The 20,214-nt window shown below is 35.6% G+C and overlaps 1 protein-coding gene across 1 annotated transcript in view; it reads left to right on the forward strand.

The window, feature by feature from the left end:
• The window catches only part of LOC105833277, a 120,431-nt gene that overhangs the window by 61,872 nt on the left and 38,345 nt on the right, over nt 1-20,214 (forward strand). The window lies entirely within an intron of this gene.

Consider the following 20,214-nt stretch of genomic DNA (forward strand, 5'->3'; position numbering starts at 1 on the left):
AGCTTTTCGCGCAATTAGAGTCGCGCTACGCCGGAAGATCAATCAATATGGATAACCTCAGATTATCTAGTCTCAATACGCTACTAAATTTGTATTATCTAAATTATCTAAATTATCGCTAACGAAACTATCCAAACTACGTATATCAACATGTTATACAATATATGTGTGCGCGCGCGCGCGTATGTGTGTGTGTGTTGGATCTTTTTATAATCTTAGTTATTTTAATAATTATTATATTTGTATGTGTGTGTTCTTTGATCTAAATATAAATATTTAGATAGTAACATAGTAACAAATTGTAACATAAGTCAATTAAGTATCATTCTAATCTTTTTGGTATTCAATGAATAACAAAGAACAATACATATGTCGGCTTGTATCACTAAAGTATCTCTTGTTAATTTGATATTAAATAATTTTGATAAACAATTTTTTTAATATTTAAAGAAATAGATTTTGATATTACATTAATTAATAATAATACATCTCTTTTATTTGTTAGATTCTTTAGACTAATACATACATATTTTTCTTTTTAATAGTATAGCTTTACCGAAAAATACGCTACGATGACATAAAATTAAATATTACACATATGTTGCAAAACATTATTTAATAAATGTAACTAGATAAATTGTTATCTTAATTAAGTATAAATATTTTTCCCAGTTTAAACTTATCGCTCTATTCTGGCATGCTAATTACTTTTTCACGTGAGTAAAGTTCCACGAATGTCATATACTAGTAGTAAAAATCGTCATATAAAATGAGAAATGTGAAAGTCTAACTAATTATTCTTTCTTAAGAAAGTAAGAAATTTCTTCGTATTTTTTGTTCAAGATCGATTTTCTTTCTCGATTAAAACAGCAAAACTTTATTTCTCATGTGAAACGTTTCCAAAATAATGTTTTTCAATAATAATAAATTGAACAATAATAATAAGTCTCTTAAAATTCTTATACATATTATAGTACTATTTTTTGCATGTTATGTATAATGCGACATAAGATAATCGAAAAAGGAAATATGCTACTTAGTGCTTGAAGTGCAGCAGGTGCGCCAGAGTAAGAGAAAAATAGACGAACGCGTAATGATGATATCTACGAAATGAGACGCCACTTTATCGATTTGCTTGGAGATGCTGTACAATACACGCCTTCCCGAGTTCAGTTCGTGCATTTCCACTGACAGAGATCGGATTTCTAGGAACCTCACTCCGGGGAACGATGGGTTGTCGCCAGGAGCATGGATCGAAATGTTATTTTGCCAAGTTTTATGTAATAATGGTTACGTCATAGATTTAAGATCTGTTCAGCGACTTTCGTAAATTAATGATTACAAAAAGCACAAAACAAATAAAAAAAATTATTTATAAAAATATAAATTATATTATATCATTGTAATATAAACTTTATAAATTTTAACAACTATGATTACGAGAAAAAAGTTGGAATATTTCAATACATTTTATTGTTTTTTTCAACCTTTATTTGGGTCTATTTTATAATTTCCATCTTGTGAAATCGTCTCAATTCAACATGATCATTGTACTAGTTTCATTTGTTTTAATCAAATAGAATCAATTTATGTAGTCGTTTGTACAAATGTATATATATATATATATATATATATATGTATGTACTTTCAGTTATCTTATCGATAATAATATGACACGTAGATAGCAAGTAGACAAGTAGACAAGATGCAATTGTTTACTTTTCCTATATTCTTATACAGATGATATTAAGAGGAGAGAGTGAGAGAGAAAGAGAGTGTGTGTGTGTATATGTGAGAGAGAGAGAGAGAGAGAGAGAGAGAGAGAGAGAGAGAGAGAGAGAGAGAGAGAGAGAGAATTACAAAGTAATATACAAAAGATGCAATTATTTTGACTGTCAAAGTACAAATTAAAAGGTTAAGCATAGTATCCTCGAAAGTCCTTCTAAGATCAGGAGAAGTTTACTCCCACTACAAAGCGACAATGTCGAAATCCCAGTTTCATTGAGAACCTTTGGAGCTGTCCCTCGTGAACTTGCGCGAGGGGCCGGAAGGGCGGAGGGGACTCATGATGGGAAGGGTCGTCGCCCGAAGGGCCGACGGGAACAGTCGCCGATCGGAACGCAACGGCTGCTGCTTGTCAAATCCTCTATATGTATATAAACGAGCATTTCAATATTTACAAATAATTGCAGCCGATTAACCACGAAAGTAACAGCAAGAGAAGAATGAGAACGAAGGACTGCATTAATTTTTTATTACCTATATTTTATTTGTTAAGAAAAAAATTGAGATTTTTCATTATATTTGTATAACCACAGACGTATATTTATTATTTTTTTATACTTTAATATAATATAATAAGCCAATTAATGTAATATAATAAGCAAATAATCTTTCAAAATACAAATCTTGATTGAAGAGACAAACTGAAAACTTTTATAAATTTTTGCTACTAATTTTTTTTACTTTTATTTTTATTATTATTTTATTATTATTTTTTTAATATAAATTTATGTTAATCTTCTTCTTCTAACATAAAATGCATATATTTTGATTTATTATTCCTGCAATAATTATTTCTATATAATAATAATTAAAAATAATTTTATTTTCCAATAAAACTGTATACCTGTATACATGTAAAATCTCGGTTGGCACTATTTTACCGCTCGCTTTTCTCTTAATCATAAAACGATACCGCACAGTGTATATACAGGTCTAGTACAACTGAGGTGTGACGCTACATATCAGTCGGCGGTCGCTCACAACTTGCACATGATGAATAATTTTTCATACGTGCCGGGTACAACATTACATTCCCCGGAATAATAATTCGATTTCGAGATAATCGCCATTGCATCGGTGCTCGTAAATGTTCCGCGTCGTTTGCAATCATTAAAATGCAATCGATATGTACTTTAGCGTTTGTTTACGAGAATAATATTCATCTATTTTGCAGATTGGCTTGGCAGAAAATCTTTTAATAAGTTTTCTAAGATTGACATTTGGTCAATTTAATCTTAATAATAATAATAATAATAATAAAGTGTCGAGGGATGGTCTCAAGCATGGTCCCACCTATGGCACTCAGATCGAGTCCATTATGCCTCCTCGTTAACCAGCTTCTCTTAGAGGAATTCTTTTCTTCCAAAAGCAGAGTAGGTCTTCCACGAATTGCCGTCCCACCTGATCTGGTTCCAGAAGGCCTGATCCTAGCAGGTGTGTCCTTAGTCCGACCAATACTGGACAGTCCGCAAGGATGTGGAGGCTAGTTTCCTCCTCCTCGCCACATAGCCAGTCGCCATATGCAGTCGGGCGTATCGCTATAACCCAACTTCCACAGGTGATAGTTAAGATCACCATGGCCTGTGAGCAGTAGCGTCGCAAACCTGACATTCTTTCTGCTCAGAGATCTTATGCTTCTAGGTAGGCCCTCATTGGGACATTCCCCTAACAGGCCTCTAACTTGTCTTGCACTTGGTTTCTGTTTCTTTCCTCCAGTACCTCAGGTGTACCCCAAGGTGTAGGGGTACCTCAAGATGTTCCCTCCATGTCAGCGCTTCCTGTCTAAGATAACTTCCAGATACTTTACCGACTAAGCAGAGACCAGCCTTGTTCTCCCAAGGATCGGCCCTTCTTCCCCGATTTACTTTGTACTTGCGAGTGAACACCACAAGCCTGGCCTTCAGCGGATTCACCGATAGCCCCGTCCTGCTGCACCACTCCTCCACCATTTCTAAGACTCCCTGCGTGAGCTCCAGAAGTGTCTCTAAAAAGAGGTCTTGTATTAGGGTAACCAGATCATCTGCATACCCCAACGTAAAGAAGCTCCTTTTATTCAGCGTCTTGAGCAGCTTATCCGCCACGAGACACCATAAGAGTGGGGAGAGAACCCCCCTTGCGGGCAGCCTTTCTCACCCATCCACTGACACTCACCGTCCCTAGTGATGTTACCTGCCGCCGGAACATACCTCTGATCCTATCCGACACGCCCTTGCGAGCAGCTTCCTCACACATCTCATGTGGTGTATTATTAAACGCACCTTCTATGTCCAGAAAGGGACTACATAGTTCTTTCTCTCTAGTTGCTCCTCGATAAACGATACAGCAGAGTGGAGTGCCGTTTCCGTGGAATAAACCGTATGATACGTATGTTGGTTCACATGCAGAAGTTGCTGCAATAGAATCACATCGCGTATATAAACGTCCACCAACCTTTCCAACATCTTGAGAAGAAAAGACATCAGGCTGATTGAACGAAAATCTTTGGCGGAGCTGTAACCCATTCTTCCCGTTTTGAGGATGAACACAACTCTCACCTGTCTCCAGGCTGGCCCAGAGGCAAATAAGCCCTTAGTGTCCGCATGAGCGGCCTAATGATCTGTTCCAGTCCCTCCTGAAGGAGGGCCGGAAAGACCCGATCCGGCCCGGCCGACTTAAAGGGCTGGAATATTCCTACGGCCCATTTGACCCTATTGGGTCTAACGATTTTGGCCGTTAGGAATCAGTCATTCCCTCGTGCCCTTCCTAGGTCCGAGGTTTCCTGCTGGATATTATACCCCGGTCCTCCGCGGAAGCCCGAAAAATTTGATTTTAACAAGTAGGTCAGGCATCGTTTCCCGATCACCACTGTCCCGTCATCGAGCCGAATGGCCTCCAGGGTTGCATCCTAATTTCTGGCCAAGATCCTGCCGAGTCTGGCAGCTTCGGATATTCTCTTAACCGACTTGTAGAACTTCCTCCAGCTCTCCTTTTTAGCCTCCGCTACAGAGTCCTTGTAGACTTTCTGGACCTTCTAATAAAGGTCCCAGTCAGCCTGGCGGCTCGTGTTCCTGGCCTTATTCTAGGCACGATGTGCCGCGCTCCTCAGCCCTTACAGCCTTGGACTCCACAAGGAGACTTTCCTGGTATTTCTCATCGTCCTTTTGGGACAATTGTTTTTCAAACTACCGACGACCCTTTGCAAGTGCTTGACACAGCTTGATTTTTTGAGAAGTTTCGTGCTTTTTGGAAAACTCTCTAAGACCAACAGCCAGGTCTTCACAAAATGAGTCCCAGTCCATCTTCCTTGGGTCCCTCACTGTCATCACTTTCGCTTGTGCTTTAGCCAACCTAAAGGTAATCTGTCTGTGATCCAACAGGGAGGGCTTATTGGAGATCCTCCAGCCAGTCAGCTCCTGCATTAACTGCCTAGAACAGACAGTTATGTCTAATACCCTTCTTCTTATCGCAGTGACAAAGATAGGTTCGTTGCCTCTGTTGAGAAATCTTCAGGTGAATATCAGAAATTCCCAAAGTTTCTCGCCTGTCCTGTTTGGTGTCTGTGCTCCCCCACACCGTGTGGTGCGCGTTTGCGTCGCACCCCAAGACAAGGGAAAGCCGCTCCTTTTGGCAGTACTCCATCAGGCGAATAACCGGGTCCGATGGCAGTGATTCGTCCTCCCCATGCGGGAATAGCCTGAAGTCACTACCACTCTCCCTCCAGTCCTCGTCCCGCCGATGGCCTCAATTGCAACCGCTACTAAATCCCTGGAACAGAAAGCTGGTAGCAATTGTATCTCTAACCCTTCAACGGCCACACAGATCCTGGGTCGTTCTTCACGCGGAGGCTTGAACAGCCTTCCGCACTCCGCCAGATCTCTAATACCACTCCAGACTAGCCAAAATTCTTGTATTAGTGATATGGCTGTGTGCACCCCAGCTAGGTGCCTGGTAAGGACGGCCGAGGCTCATTTGCTATGATGCAAGTTGATCTGGGTGGAGCCCACTCTGGTCAGGCCCATTACGAGGACGAGACCTTTGGGTCGGGCTCTCCTCGCCCCCCTCCTTCTCATCCCAGAGTGAACCGGTCACCTTGAAGGTAACCCGGTCCATCCCAAGATGCGGTCTGTAGTCCAACGCCCTAAGCTTAAGGACCCTGGACTTGGGGATGCTGAGAACGAGATTCCTATCCTTGTAGGTAGCTCCTACATTCTCCGCATGAACGAGCCAGTCCAAGGTGGTGATACCCGGATTCTGCCGCTCCAGCAGCTCCAGAACCGCAACTACGCTCATGGACTCGGAACCCATACCGCAGCTCTGTACTGCTTTTGCAGCGCCTCCAGTCCAATCATCCTGAGCCTGGCGCCCCCCCCCTACGGTACGATGCCACCGATCCGACTTTTCAGTCATCTCAATGACTCCGTGTCCGCGTACCTTACCACTGCGGCTCCCGCCCTCAGAGAAGTGCCGTCGAATCTGAGCAGAGTGCTCTCTCGGATCCCCTGGATCTCCTTGAAGATCGCACACCTCAGCTGCGCCAGCTCAACTGCGCAGCAGTTATCGCTGCATCGGGGTACCCCTCCGCGACGATCACCCTTGTCAGGCGGATCGCGGCGTCCGCATAACCATGGGTTCCCTGGACCCTTTACTTCTTTTTCGCTCCTTCCGTCAATTGTGGAGTCTCGTTGGGACCCTTGTGATGCTTGTTGCCGGTGTTCCACCGTGACCTTCCAACCGGTGTACGAGAGGTGGCTGAGATCGAGGTCACCGGAACGGCCGGCGGAGGCCCGGCCGAGCCTGAGCCCCCCCGCCTCCCTTTGCCCCTTGGCCCCTGTGCTTTCTTCCTCTCGACATCTGAGGTCGAGGTCTCTGGAGCGGCTGGAGGAGTCCCAGCCTGGGCCTGAGCCTGAGTCTGAGCCTCCTCCCTCTACTCTCGACTGTGCTTCCTTTGCCGCGACACCCTCCACAGTATCAGTCCTGCTTGTGCCCCCAGGGGTCCGTTCAGCGCCCGATCCTGCCACCACCACTTTTCAAGAGTCCTCAGGTGAAGCCTCCATCGGGGTGTCTTCCGTGAGTTTTATAAAATTAGTTTGTAAGTTCTCCATCCAGTTCCCACAAGCAGCTAGGGAAATATACGATCCACCCACGCAGAGCCCCGCATGCGTGAGTAAGGTTAAATACTCTGGGGTTTTGCCCGGTTCCCCAGAGGCATCGTTCGAGACTGCTCCCCCAGTGCCACACAGCCCTCGTCACAATGGCTCCCAACTTGACTTGGGAGTTGGTCCGCGGTACCAGTTTTCCCGCCCCTGTGGGTTTTACGCCCGTCGGAGTCGGTTACAGCCGCTACTATCCGGACGGTCCACTCGGACACGCGGAGGTTTAAGCCCAGAGTCTCCCATCCGGGCGTCCTCCGATCCGCCACTTGAAGTCGCGCCCGCTAGGTACTCCACCTACGGGTTGATTAATCTTGTCTATAAAAAAATAATTTTAAAGAAAAATTTAAACACCGAACGATTACTCTGTATTATTAATAATAAAAAAAATGAAAGTAATACATGTCATATAAGAATTTATATACAACATGAAACCGGCAATGTAAATTAAAAAAAAAATCAAATATAACACTGTTTCTTATAAATAGTAAATATTGCGGTAAATATCTGTATTTCATAAATAATATTTTTATAAAATTGTTATTATTTACAAAATATTTATCCAAATAATAGAATATTATTACTACGCAATTTTAATTATTGCAAAAAGATTCCTTTTTCGTCAGTACTACGCGTAGTTGGACCATGTCTAAATAAACAAAATTTACCCATTACTAATTGATATAATACCTTAATCATTTATCGCGCGCACACACATGCACACGCATACGCACGCACGCACACACAAATTAGAAAGGAATTTGTTTTAGATATACAATTAGAAATTTAAAAAGCAGTTTTTTTTAATTTTTTTATTGTTATAATTGTTCAAGCGTTCGACAGTATACGTACATTGATTATCTGTATTATAAACGCACGTATAAGCGTATAAAAATTTTACCGTTTCGTAAGGTGAAAAAACTCACTTTTTGTATTTGAATTTCATCATTTTACTATTTTTAGTAATAAAAACTATAAAATTTGTAATAAATTAAAAATAGAGTGAAAACAAGCTAAACACAACATTCAACACGTGTTAAGCGATGTAGCAGAAAGGACCCTGATATATTATCTTAACTATTTTTCAATGAAAAATACAACAAAATATTTTGCTGCAAAAAAGGAAAGATTGGATGTTACGAGTTGTGGATACGTATACATCTATACTAACCTAGTAGAAAGTAGAAAATTTCTGCGTCTTGTGTTTCCTGTGCCGCTTCCGTCTACATTGTGTTCCAAGGAACTTTACACTTTCGCGTGGAAGCAACATAGTTTAATTGCCGCGCGGATAGAATCCTGGGAGAGTATAGCATTGAAAGGAGTATGCCACAAGTTGCATTAAAATGCTTCACGGATGAACAGACAAATTGGATAAATAAAAGTTTAACATGCGGCACGAAAGACACACCACGACTTATCGCAATTATCGAATAGAAATATATTTGTCGCGAATTGTAAATATATGTATTTATGGAAATTTGTATTTGTATATATAATATTTATATATAAATACCGAATAGCTGTAAAAATTATATTGATCAAATTGTAATGAACAGAAGAAATACAAAAATATCGCGATAAAAAACAGCATTATTTCACTTAACATTTAATAGCTATTACTATACTCTTTCTTAAGTGTAAATTATTAAAGATTATTTAAAAATGTTAAAATGTATAATTTCTATTTGATTTCTTGAAGAAAATTCTTGCGTTTTGAAAACAGCTTGGAGCGATGTCGAAAAGTGACATTTTGTAACCTGTGTAACGTTTACTCTATCGGATCATTACACAACACACATACGCACACAAAAGCGCGCGCCCGAGTACGTATAATAGGCGTTCGTTCAACGTCGTTTGACTTTTTTTCGCTAGAAACGGAATCGCAAATCACTACCAGCAGCTGAGACTCTTCTTCATCAAAGAAAAATTAGTTTTCGTCAGTGTCGATATTCAATGCATAACGATTAGAATATTTGTTACTTCCTTTTGGACACCGAAGAGAGGAAAAAGAATGGTATAGATGGTCGATTGGCAGGAATTGAAATATCGAACATTTCGTATCCAGAATTGCAGCAGGCGATTTGTAGTTTGTATAAAAGAGAACATAATTAGAAAAAAATAAATAAAAGTACGCGAATTAGGATATAATTGAGAGCATATGTAATATGTAGTACATGCAGCTTTCAAGATTTAAATTTAAAGTATCGTAATTATACAGAAAAAAATTACTCTCAAATTGAAACTTATGTATTTTCAAATTAACGCGATCATTGTTTCACATATAAGCAACAATATATAATCTTCTTAGAAGAATTCGAAAATCTTAAATTTCAAAATATTATAGTCTTATTTCAATACTATAAGTGTTATTTCAAGAATATAATATAGTTGTTTTGATAATTTTATTCTAAGAAAATTGTAATCTTCGATTTAAACATGTAGTATTTTATCCAGCATTTTTCCCTTTTCATTCAAGAAAATTATTCTTAAATAACAAGAATATCATTTTCTTGATTAAACTATACAAAATTTTAAAATAAATCTTTTAAAATTCAAGTAAATTTTTTTGATTTAACGTAATATAATCTCATTTCAAGATTTCCGTTTTGAAACTAAAGATATTGTCAAAACAATAATATTCTTTTTTCTGTGTATTGATAGTGATTTGATGATATGTATGTCTTAACACGAATTGAACAGTATGCAGAAATATTTTCCATGATAATATTATGTAACATTTAAAATAATTGTAATATTTTGAATAATTGAAATATTGTGAATTTATTAGATATTATCATGTGTGCGTGTACGTGTTTGTGTATGGTACACCAGCAGTCACCCGGTTTCGCTAAAGTGAAGAGAAAGACGGTTTAATCGATTTTCATCGAGTCTTAAAATTTTGTATGCACATATCCAGCGAGAAGTTAATACTTTATCGTATATGTTCCCTCCTTCCTTATCATTTCACTGATGTTTCTAGTAAATTCAGAATGGATTTTTTTATTTGGTCAACGAGAGCAACCGCGTTTGATCGGTCAGCGGGAATTACAATAAAATCACCAAAACCTCTTTCGCCAACTTTTGAAATAGGTATGCATACTGACCTTTGATTTAAAATATGTTTCGCTAAATATGTTTCGCTAAATCTAATAGATTTTAGTTCAATTTTTCGATGATAGTTAACCCTTCTTTCCGTGTACATATTTCGTGAGGTGTGTTTGTGTTTGCATCGAAGGTAGAAGGACGATGAGATGAAAGGAGACACAAAAAGAAGCGAGAAAGAAGACAGCCAGAAAATATACGGGGGCAGAGAAAAACGCGCGAGTTTAACTGTGGAGAGTGGTCTTCCCTTCGAGTTTTACACACCGGGTATCTCGTAATTGAGCAGACACGAGCCACCCGACACATGAACTCATTGAGAGACAGAGAGAGAGAGAGAGAGAGAGAGAGAGAGAGAGAGAGAGAGAGAGGGAGAGAAAGAGAGAGAGTGAGAGAGAGAGAGAGAATGAGTCCAGTCCACTCGGAGAATTATCCCTATTTCTGGGCGTATTGTAGGGTCGATCTTATACATCGTATCCGGAGACAAACTGTGCGGCTTAGTTATTCAGACATCAAATAAATGGTTTACATCATTCTATACACGCGATAATTGATCTCGTTCTGCATTTGTTTTTATGAATCAATCCTTTAAGTCTGTGTCTTGAAAAACAATGCTATGTTTACAAATTCAAATTTAACGAATTGAATTGATACTGGGAAATTTTTAATTAAATCTGTTATTTCGATAAAACGAGATGTGAAAGTATTTTTATTTATACAAAATAAAATAAAATTGCAAAGATCATCAATGGATTTAATTTATATATTTAATAAGCACATAAACTTTTCTACCTGTTATCAAAGTGTAAGTGTTAACATATGTTTAATAGAATTTTTAATAGTTATATTTTTAATAGAAAACTTCTAAATCATTTAATTCAGAATTATATATATATATATATATATATATATATATATATATATAATAGATATATATAAAAGTAGATTTATTTTTTTTATACTTACACATTATACAGCATGTTATGATTTTATATATATATATATATATATATATATATATATATATTACATTATAAATATATATTATAACGAAAATGTCACAACAAATACATTTATGTCTTCAAAAGATGGATTATAGATACAAGGATACAAGGACTAGTATTCAGTCTAAATATCTAAAGTTTTTTATGTTTACATCAAAAAGATTGCTCCGTCTGTCGCAAATAAATGGATTGAAAATATGAATTTTAAATTGCGTCTTCTCAACAAGATTTATAGTTGTAAATGACATTGCATTGCTCACACAGGAACCTTGTCGATAGTAAGTTATAGAATCGTATGCAATTTGTATTGATCAGACATTTATTATACTTTCGTAATTTCTTTGAATCGTGGAGTTATTGGCAGAAATTTAGTTCGTATTTAAACTTTTCCTGATTTTTTTTTAGTTGCTCTTTTGCGGGAAAACTATTAATATTAATATTTGCTTATAATGATTATTTTCTCGCGTGGAGCGTGCAAGTTGATTCGAGAAACTTTTAATAGCTTTTCCTTCGTTGAGATAGAAGCTCGGAAATAAGGCATCAGCCTTGGGCGGTTCTCGATCTCGCAGCACACGTACTCTAATTTGACAAGAAATTTTGCTCAAAAAGCTTCTCGCAAAGGTAAAGTTATACTTTGTAATCGCGGCGACTACGATCTTCTAAGAATAAACGGCTCGCGCGGCTCTAAAGTCCGTGCTTTGACTACATCTCCGTGGGATCCGGCGGGATTGCCGAAGGGTTAAAAGGGTTAAGCAGTCGAGACTGTGCGAGTTAGGGAAGGTCGAACGCGGTCGGCCTTGTCCGGAGCAAATTCGCGGAGCGGAACGACCAAGTTCGCCAAACTCCCAATTATTCGATGTTGATGTCGATGTCCAAATATGTATATGATTGGGTATAGGATGAAGGGTATAGGAAAGCATAAATTATTTACAATATGTACTGTGACTATAATGTATATCATACTAAAATGCGTTATACATTGTGCATAGCAGTACTGTAGAATCTGATTTTGAAAACATTTGCATAAAGGTTTACAAGAATCAACAGGATACTCTTTTTGGTTCTATTGTCGTTAGAATTTTATTTTAAAAACGATACTATTTATATTTCGAATAAAATTACATAAAAATGGTGGTACAACAATGATCGAAAAAAAATCATTATTTATAGTGATAATTTTTACTTAGGAATTCATTGATTATATGTGTAAATGTTGCCTTAAAATGACATAAACTCTAATCTATCTAAACTTATACTACGTTTATAAATTAAAACAAAATTATAAATCGTGTGTAGGCGAATAAAATCGGAATATTAGTCGAAATATTTGACGTAGGAACATCAATTGCTCACGTATACTTCACGTTTTGCAGAAAACATCAAGATGTAACATCTCACGAAAGACAGCGACGCGTACGTATACGGCGTAGCTATTGCACGGTGCAGGAGAAAGGAAGTTTATCGTAGAAAACAGCTCGAAAGTTGCGGCCGCAGCGCAACCTTCACTTCATAACGAAGTATACCTTGCTATTTCACATTATCGAAGAGGTCCGGCGAGATCTTTTTCAAAAGCCAAGACGGGTTCGATCTTTGCGAGTGCCGTGATGCTACTGAGAGAGTATACGACGATATATGAGCTTGTTGCTTTTCAAGCGATTCTCTCTCTCTCTTTCTCTCTCTCTCTCTCTCTCTCTCTCTCTCTCTCTCTCTCTCTCTCTGCCTCTCTGTCTCTCTGCCTCCCTGCCTCACCCGGCGCAGAGACAGAAACATCTCGCTTTGGGTCAATAACTCGTGTGACTGTATATTACAACACAGGCGAGTCGAGGACTAGAGGTAAAGTTTCGATATCTCCCCGTCGATTTTCGTAAATTCAGATTTACGGGTTTACTTTTTCCTCAGGGAAGTAATATCCCGAATAATATCTTGTCAATTAAACACCATGCATGATTTGATACGCGAGAGCTAAGAGTTTGTAATAATTGATACGATTAGGAGAAAGTAGGGTAAAAGTCTATGACCCTCGTATGGCAGGTGGAATACGCAAATGCAGACAAGAATCACGATTTCTTAAGTATTTGAGTAGAAAATACTTTATATAGAATATAGAATATAATGCTAATAAGTACGTAATTACAATAATGCACCTGACAAGTTTTTTGCAATTTCTCCATTTTCTATTTTTATGATTGCGACTGATGGCAACCTTCGGTTAACAAAGGTGGAAGGAGTATATGTTTCAAATCAGTTGTTATCAAAGATCTTCATAATTGTAATATATTTTCTTATCAACATTTAGTCACAGACTTTTTATTAAACGAAAACAGCGCAGTTTAAAGCTTATAATGTTATATTTATATATTACCAAATGTTTGAAATAAGGAAGAAAAAATTAATATAATTTTATTAGATATAAAGTTTATTTAGTGTAAAATTAGTTATATTCAATTATATTTTAAATATTTAAAGGGAACAATGCGTTATTAATATACCGCAATATTTGTTGAAAGTATTTTTGTTTGCAAAAGGTAATCAACATTATCTATTTGCGACTAGTTTTCCAGCACGACAATTGTCATAGTACAGTGTTCTTGCGCGCTATCAGTATAGTATCGCTTTAGGGAGCACTTCGTTCTCAAGCTAATTATATATGCCTGTTCGGAGACTGAGTTTACGTTTGATATCTTTGGAATCACGAAATTTGAAGCTCAATTTTGCGTCCTATCTTTGTACTCTTATCTCTCTCTCTCTCTCTCTCTCTCTCTCTCTCTCTCTCTCTCTCTCTCTCTCTCTCTCTCTCTTTCTGTCCGTCCGTCTGCTGTCTGTCTATTTATCTGTTGCGATATCGCGGTTATTCAATTCCGTGGCAAGTACGCGAACGCAGCGGAGAAGAAAACGAGTACCGCTACAACATGAGAGTTCCGAGTTTCCCCCTTCACGCGCGCAGTTCACTCTTTTCCTCGATGTTCGCCCCACGTCGAAGGCCCTATCCCCACAGTGGCGACCGCCACGCCGCGCCGCGCCGCATCGCGTCGCACCGCTCCTCCTGCCATGGCTATAGTTTCCACTTCCTCGACCGTCCTTCGTGAGTACATTGCAATTTTTCTCGGTTAGCAGGAGGCGACTAACTCGCGTAGCTAGCTCCGAGGCCGACATCCGAATCACGCTGTGAGAAAACCTCAACTACGTTTTGCTCTCTTTTCTTCAGCTTTCCTACCTCGAATCACTTCTTTTTTGCGCAAACCAACTCTCGCTGGTTTATATAAATTGTTGTATAATTGATACAGAATTATTGAATTTCATCTTAAATTCATAGTGAAAACAATAACAATTCGATACATTGTCTGATTGTCTCGAATGGATCTTGTCTTGTCTTTAATCCAGTCCTATAGGAAATCTTGCTTCGGATTGTGCAAGATTCCGTTTCAAGGAAATGTTTTATTTGTAAAGACAAGATGTGTCTGCATAATAGTTCGATACACTAGTTTCTAACAGCAGTTTACGCAGTAAACTTTTTTTACTTAGAAGCTATTTTACATAGCAAAGCGAAATTTTAAAAGTGAGCATGTCATTATTGAACGTAAATGCGACAATAAAAAAATTACTGTAATATCTATAAAACAGTAATACTAAGAGTACATGACAGTATGATACATAGAAGTAATAATATATCAGAATAAAAATTAATACATAGCAGAATTTCTTTAAACAATTAAAACAGTTAGTAATAAAAAGATACACAGTTTACAAATTGAATAGAATAATTCAAGTTTTTATATAAATTGTAAATATAATATATCTTTAATATTAAACTCTTAATAAAAAATCATCACTCACCATAATGTTTTCCAAAATATTTTCATAACGCAATATTCAAATTAAACTGGAAAATTCCAAGATTTGATATTAAATGTAACAAACGTAAGTTCAAATTAACGTGTAAAATAATAAATAAATAATTTAATTTGTTTCTGTGATATCACAGTCAAGAATTAAAATTAAAAATTTATAATCACAAATAAATATCAACCTTCTTAATTATTGTCTGGTTATAAAATGAAAAGTATTTGTCGTTATTACAGATCTTAGAGAGAACAAAGAGTTATCTATTGTAAAATTATTTAACTCAACCGTCATATTTTTTGTTAAAAAATAATGTTATTGATTGTCGATGTGTGTGCGTTATCCAAACACATTCTTTACCTATTTGTAAATTGATGTATTTTATTTAAATATTCCACAAAAAATTAAAAGACTATTTTGTGAATAATAACTTTCTACAAAATTTATTATTTCATGATTCATTCAAGTTTGTGTTTATAATAGAATTTTTTCTTTCAAACTTCTGGTTCTCGCATCCTGCAGTAAAGAACAATCAAACATTCAAACATTTGATCATCCTAAAAGTTGTTTTGAGAAAAAACTGTAAGATTAGAAAACGTTTCCTCTCTACCTAGAAGTAAACTAGAAAATTTCTAGAAAGTTTCGTGTAATTTTTATCTTTGTTCTACACGTTGTAAAGTTAAGCGTTTTAGAGATGTTGAAGGAGAAGGGAAGCAATTAGAGAGAAGCGTATATTTCAGAAGGACAAGCAAAGAGGTACTAAACGTACACGAGACTAACGGAGACTGAAAGGTGGGACAAACTCGCCTTAAGGGGAGAGGGAGGCAGAGAAGAAAAAAAAATGATGCGTCTTGCGAGCGTGTAAAATAGAAATTCACTCGGTACTCGGTATCTGCACGCGTAACGGTATTCATCTGTAAAACTAATTATATGGTGTCTATTTTAAGTACAATTGTGCAAAATATATCAAAATACAAGATTAAAATATCAATTTGTCATTATCAGTCTCTCTTTCTCTCTCTTGTCAATTTTAACTATTTAAAAAATTGTATTGTTTCAAATAATCAAAATAATTGGAAAAGTTTAGACTAGAGAAAGCATTTACATGTATCATATTTTTACAATTATTCCTAAAATTCCTAGAAATTCCAAGTGTTTCAATATAAGATAAATGTCTACATTACATATATGAAATTTGTGAAGTACTCTATATTAAATCTTTATACATATAAACCTGATTTGTTTCATGAGTACTCGTCGAGAATAAGTGAATATGTGTTAAATAACTTTTTACTTGGGACAAGTATATTCTATTTCAACTTACATTTATTTCTTCGCTCCTTATCTCGCGGGGCAAATCAAAGAGGTAAATGACTTTTGTATTCTTAAGACTCATACCAAGTTTCTCAGCTAGAGGAAGTAGAGAAATACAAGCGCAGTATATCTCCTCACCGTTAAAGTCCTCTCATTCTATCTGTTTCTTTGCTGGATTTCTCATTAAACTATACTAAACTATAAACTAGAAGTACAATGGACACTTTTAGATATTATTCAAAATAGTATTTTATAATAAATATGATTAATTTTGTAATAAAATTGTATATAAATATTTCAGTTTTAATATCTAGAGTGCTTATATAATACATAGATAAAATGGTAAAAAATCTATTACGATTCGTACGTATATAAAATACATTTAGACTCCTTATACGATTCAGAATTGGAAAACAATTTTATTGAAGTAAAATACATACCGTCATTTATCGAATTATAAAGGAATCTGTATCGGAATTAAATTTTTAAGTTGTATAAGTTATTTTGGAGTGTCATTATTGCAAAATTATAGTAAGAAAAAATTTTGTTACTTGTGCTATTTTATCGAATAAGGATAATCAATTAATTTTTTTTATATTACTATATTCGGTAACGTGAGTAATTCATACATAATTATTGTATTTATACCTGCATTTTATTTCCGTCTCTACGAGAGTACCATTTTATTTAAACACAAGTTGAAGCTTGACAAAATTAGATTAAACAATATATATTTTGTTTCTTCACACACACACACACACACACACGCGCGCGCGCGCAATTCTTCACTCACTCACTCACTCACTCACTCACTCACAGTATTTGAATCGGAATATAAATACAGATGTAGATAAAGCCGCTTAAGACAAGGTCATAATCATATAATTTTTCTATTGTACATTATATATACACTGAGAAAAAAAATACTAGATTCAAATAAATATTTCTTGGAATAGTACTAATAACATTATTTTATAGGAAATTAATAATATTTATTTAAAACAAGTACTAGTTTTCTATAATTTAGAAAATATTACTTGTTTGAAATAAATATTATTGATTTTCTATAAAATATGTTATTAGCACTATTCAAAGAAATATTTATTTGTATCTAGCAATTTTTTTTTTAGTGTATATATTTAAGAATATTACACACAATTTATTATAAAAATCTCATATATAAACACATTTTTAAAAAGAATTATCAAAATATTATAACTATCTTAGAATTAAATTTTATTTAATTTTACGCAAATTTTTATTTTATAATGAGTAACAATAATATTTAACATCAAATAATAATAAATGTTAAAGGAGTACATAATATTTCAAATTTCTTTGCATCAGGTCAAAAAAGCAAATCATCAGTTTCATACTGATTCCAGGAATTTCTTAAATTAAAAAGTAATAGTTCTAGAAACTCTGAAATAAATAATCTAATAAGAAATAAGTTAATGTTGTACGAACGAGCCTCAAATAAATTGTGCTGTAGATAGCAATTTAATAATAAGAGTACCGAAATTAATTCGGGATGTTGGCTGTAGTCTATGTAATGATCAATACCCGTGCACTAACAATTCGGAGAATCGGATAATTACGAGGAATGATATATCTATGTGACAAATCATCCATAATCAAGCAGAATATTTCGTACAAGATGTAAATACATTATACTAACGAGGACGCAAATCAGTATAACAAAGCAATTATTAGGAAGGCTAGCGCATTTATCGCACTGGCTAAGAATGATTGTAATTATAAAAACGGAACATGTATAGAAAAAAAATCTTTTGTATTATTTTTTATATGTTTAATAGTTGAAAATTCATTAAAAAATTTTTTTATTTGGAAATTGCACTCTTTTTCCTTCTAATATATACATATGTATATATAGTCTTTAAAAGAGCGTAAGCTTAGATTCTTTATTTAATGTTTTATAATCATAGCAATATTAAGCACATTTCTGAACATGTACCTATGCGATGACACGGACATGTAATTTACAGCGTATCCCGTTACGAGTAAATTTTCAGTTTTAATCAAAAGAGCAGCGTGCATAGCGATAATGCAACAATGACGACAACGACCGCCGACAACGACAACGACAACGACAACGACAACAACGACGACGACGACGACGACGACATTTCTCGTGCACCAAAAAGTTCAACAGTAGGCGGCACAGGTGTTGGTTAACAAAGTACACCTCCGCAATTTTTTACGCCCACGTATACACGCGTGCCGCGTCACGTGGGTGTTTTCGTTGATCTGTGGATGTAACCTTTACGCAAACGCAATACGTATCGAGTAACATAGTACGTCTTGCCCATTAAGCGAAACGCCAACCCCCCCCCCCGTGTTGCTCCACGTTTCATTTTAATCCGACCCTTCTCACCCTTGATCGCAAAATACATCTTTAGCCTATTCACCACTGCCCGAAATCCTTTTCTCTAATGATGGAGCGAATGTCACTTCCAGGTGGCTATTTTAATTTTATCACAATTTCACAATAAAAATATTATATATAATATGATATAAAAAAAACCTTACTATTTATATTTTTTAATACAATAATTTATAATTTGATTTTACTAATATTAATCATTATTAATATATACTTTTGTTACTTTTGTACTATTATTATTATATTATTATTATTATGTGGCAGAATTGAAATTATTTGAAAAAAATTGGAGAGAACATATTTACTTCGCTCAAAATTAAAAAAAAGAAAATCATAACCTACATTGATGCAAATAGCTCATGTTATATGATGCAAACAATTTTTGTTGAAAAATTAAATATCTGTTTCATACATTAAAATACATTAAAAATATATTACTGTTTTGTAACCATTTAATAAACTTATTAATACTATCATTTATTTTACTAACAATATAGGGCAAGTATTATATATATTTTTCATTTTATATTCATTATTCATTTACGAGTGGCACAAAGATATATTTTTTAAATTTCTTTGTTAAAATTTAATAATAATAACGTTGGACATAAATATTTAATGCTGTTGTTGCTTATCGGTGAATAATCTTGTGTCAGCTGGCAAAGGCAGTACTCGGAAATGTATCACAGATAACTCGTGCAATACGCACGATAGCTACGGAGGCATCGACGAAGTAATTTTCATGAAAATGTGCGGAACCTCTTTGAGCTTCCAAAATATGCACACACTTTGAATGTTCGCCCCTCCGAGGCAACACTCGGATACTGGAACTCCAAATGGTTAGAGCGTCGACCGCGCGCTAGTCGAAAGCGCACTAGATACGTTTCGTCCCCCCTCCCCTCCTTTCCTCTCCACTATTGTGCGTTTCCAATTTTACGCGCTGTCTTTCTCCATCTCGGCGATATCCAAATTATTATTCTATATTAAGCAATTTGTCACATAAATACTTGAAAAATATAGTGATAATAAAATTCTTAGAGTAAATATTCTCTCTTTATCATGATTTCTAATTCTTAGAATTTCCAAAAGCTTTCAAATTTTGAGTTTAATAATAAATTTTATTTATAAAAAATATTTAGATTAGTTAAGAATATAAAAATCAAATTAAAGAAAGATTTATTTTGGAAATATCAATAATTTATTTTCATCATAATATTTGTTTTGCAAGGTTCTTTAACGGAAAAAAACTGTGTCCAACTATTGTGACTACGTGTCACAAGACCTGTGGCATAATGAAATAGTAATAAAATATAAAGTAAAATTTATTTTTGTTTCGTCACGTTAGTCGTATCGAATGCTTTTGTATTTTCTGAAAAATAAAGATAGCAGTAGTCTTCGAGCGAATCAGTTGCTCCTCCACAAACACAAGCATTATCGCAAAGAAAAACGTTTATCAGTGTTAAAAACGTCTATCGATGGATTTGAAAGTCTGACTAGTATCACGATAAAGCCGTGACGTCCCGTTTCATTCTATTATAAAATAGATTTCTTTTCTTCGACTATCGTTTAATACTGTACATTCGTCACACGATATGAAACAAATCAGCCCGCGAAGGAACGATACAATCTTGCAACATAT

Source organism: Monomorium pharaonis, chromosome 3 (assembly GCF_013373865.1).
Source record: "Monomorium pharaonis isolate MP-MQ-018 chromosome 3, ASM1337386v2, whole genome shotgun sequence".
Lineage (NCBI taxonomy): Eukaryota > Metazoa > Arthropoda > Insecta > Hymenoptera > Formicidae > Monomorium > Monomorium pharaonis.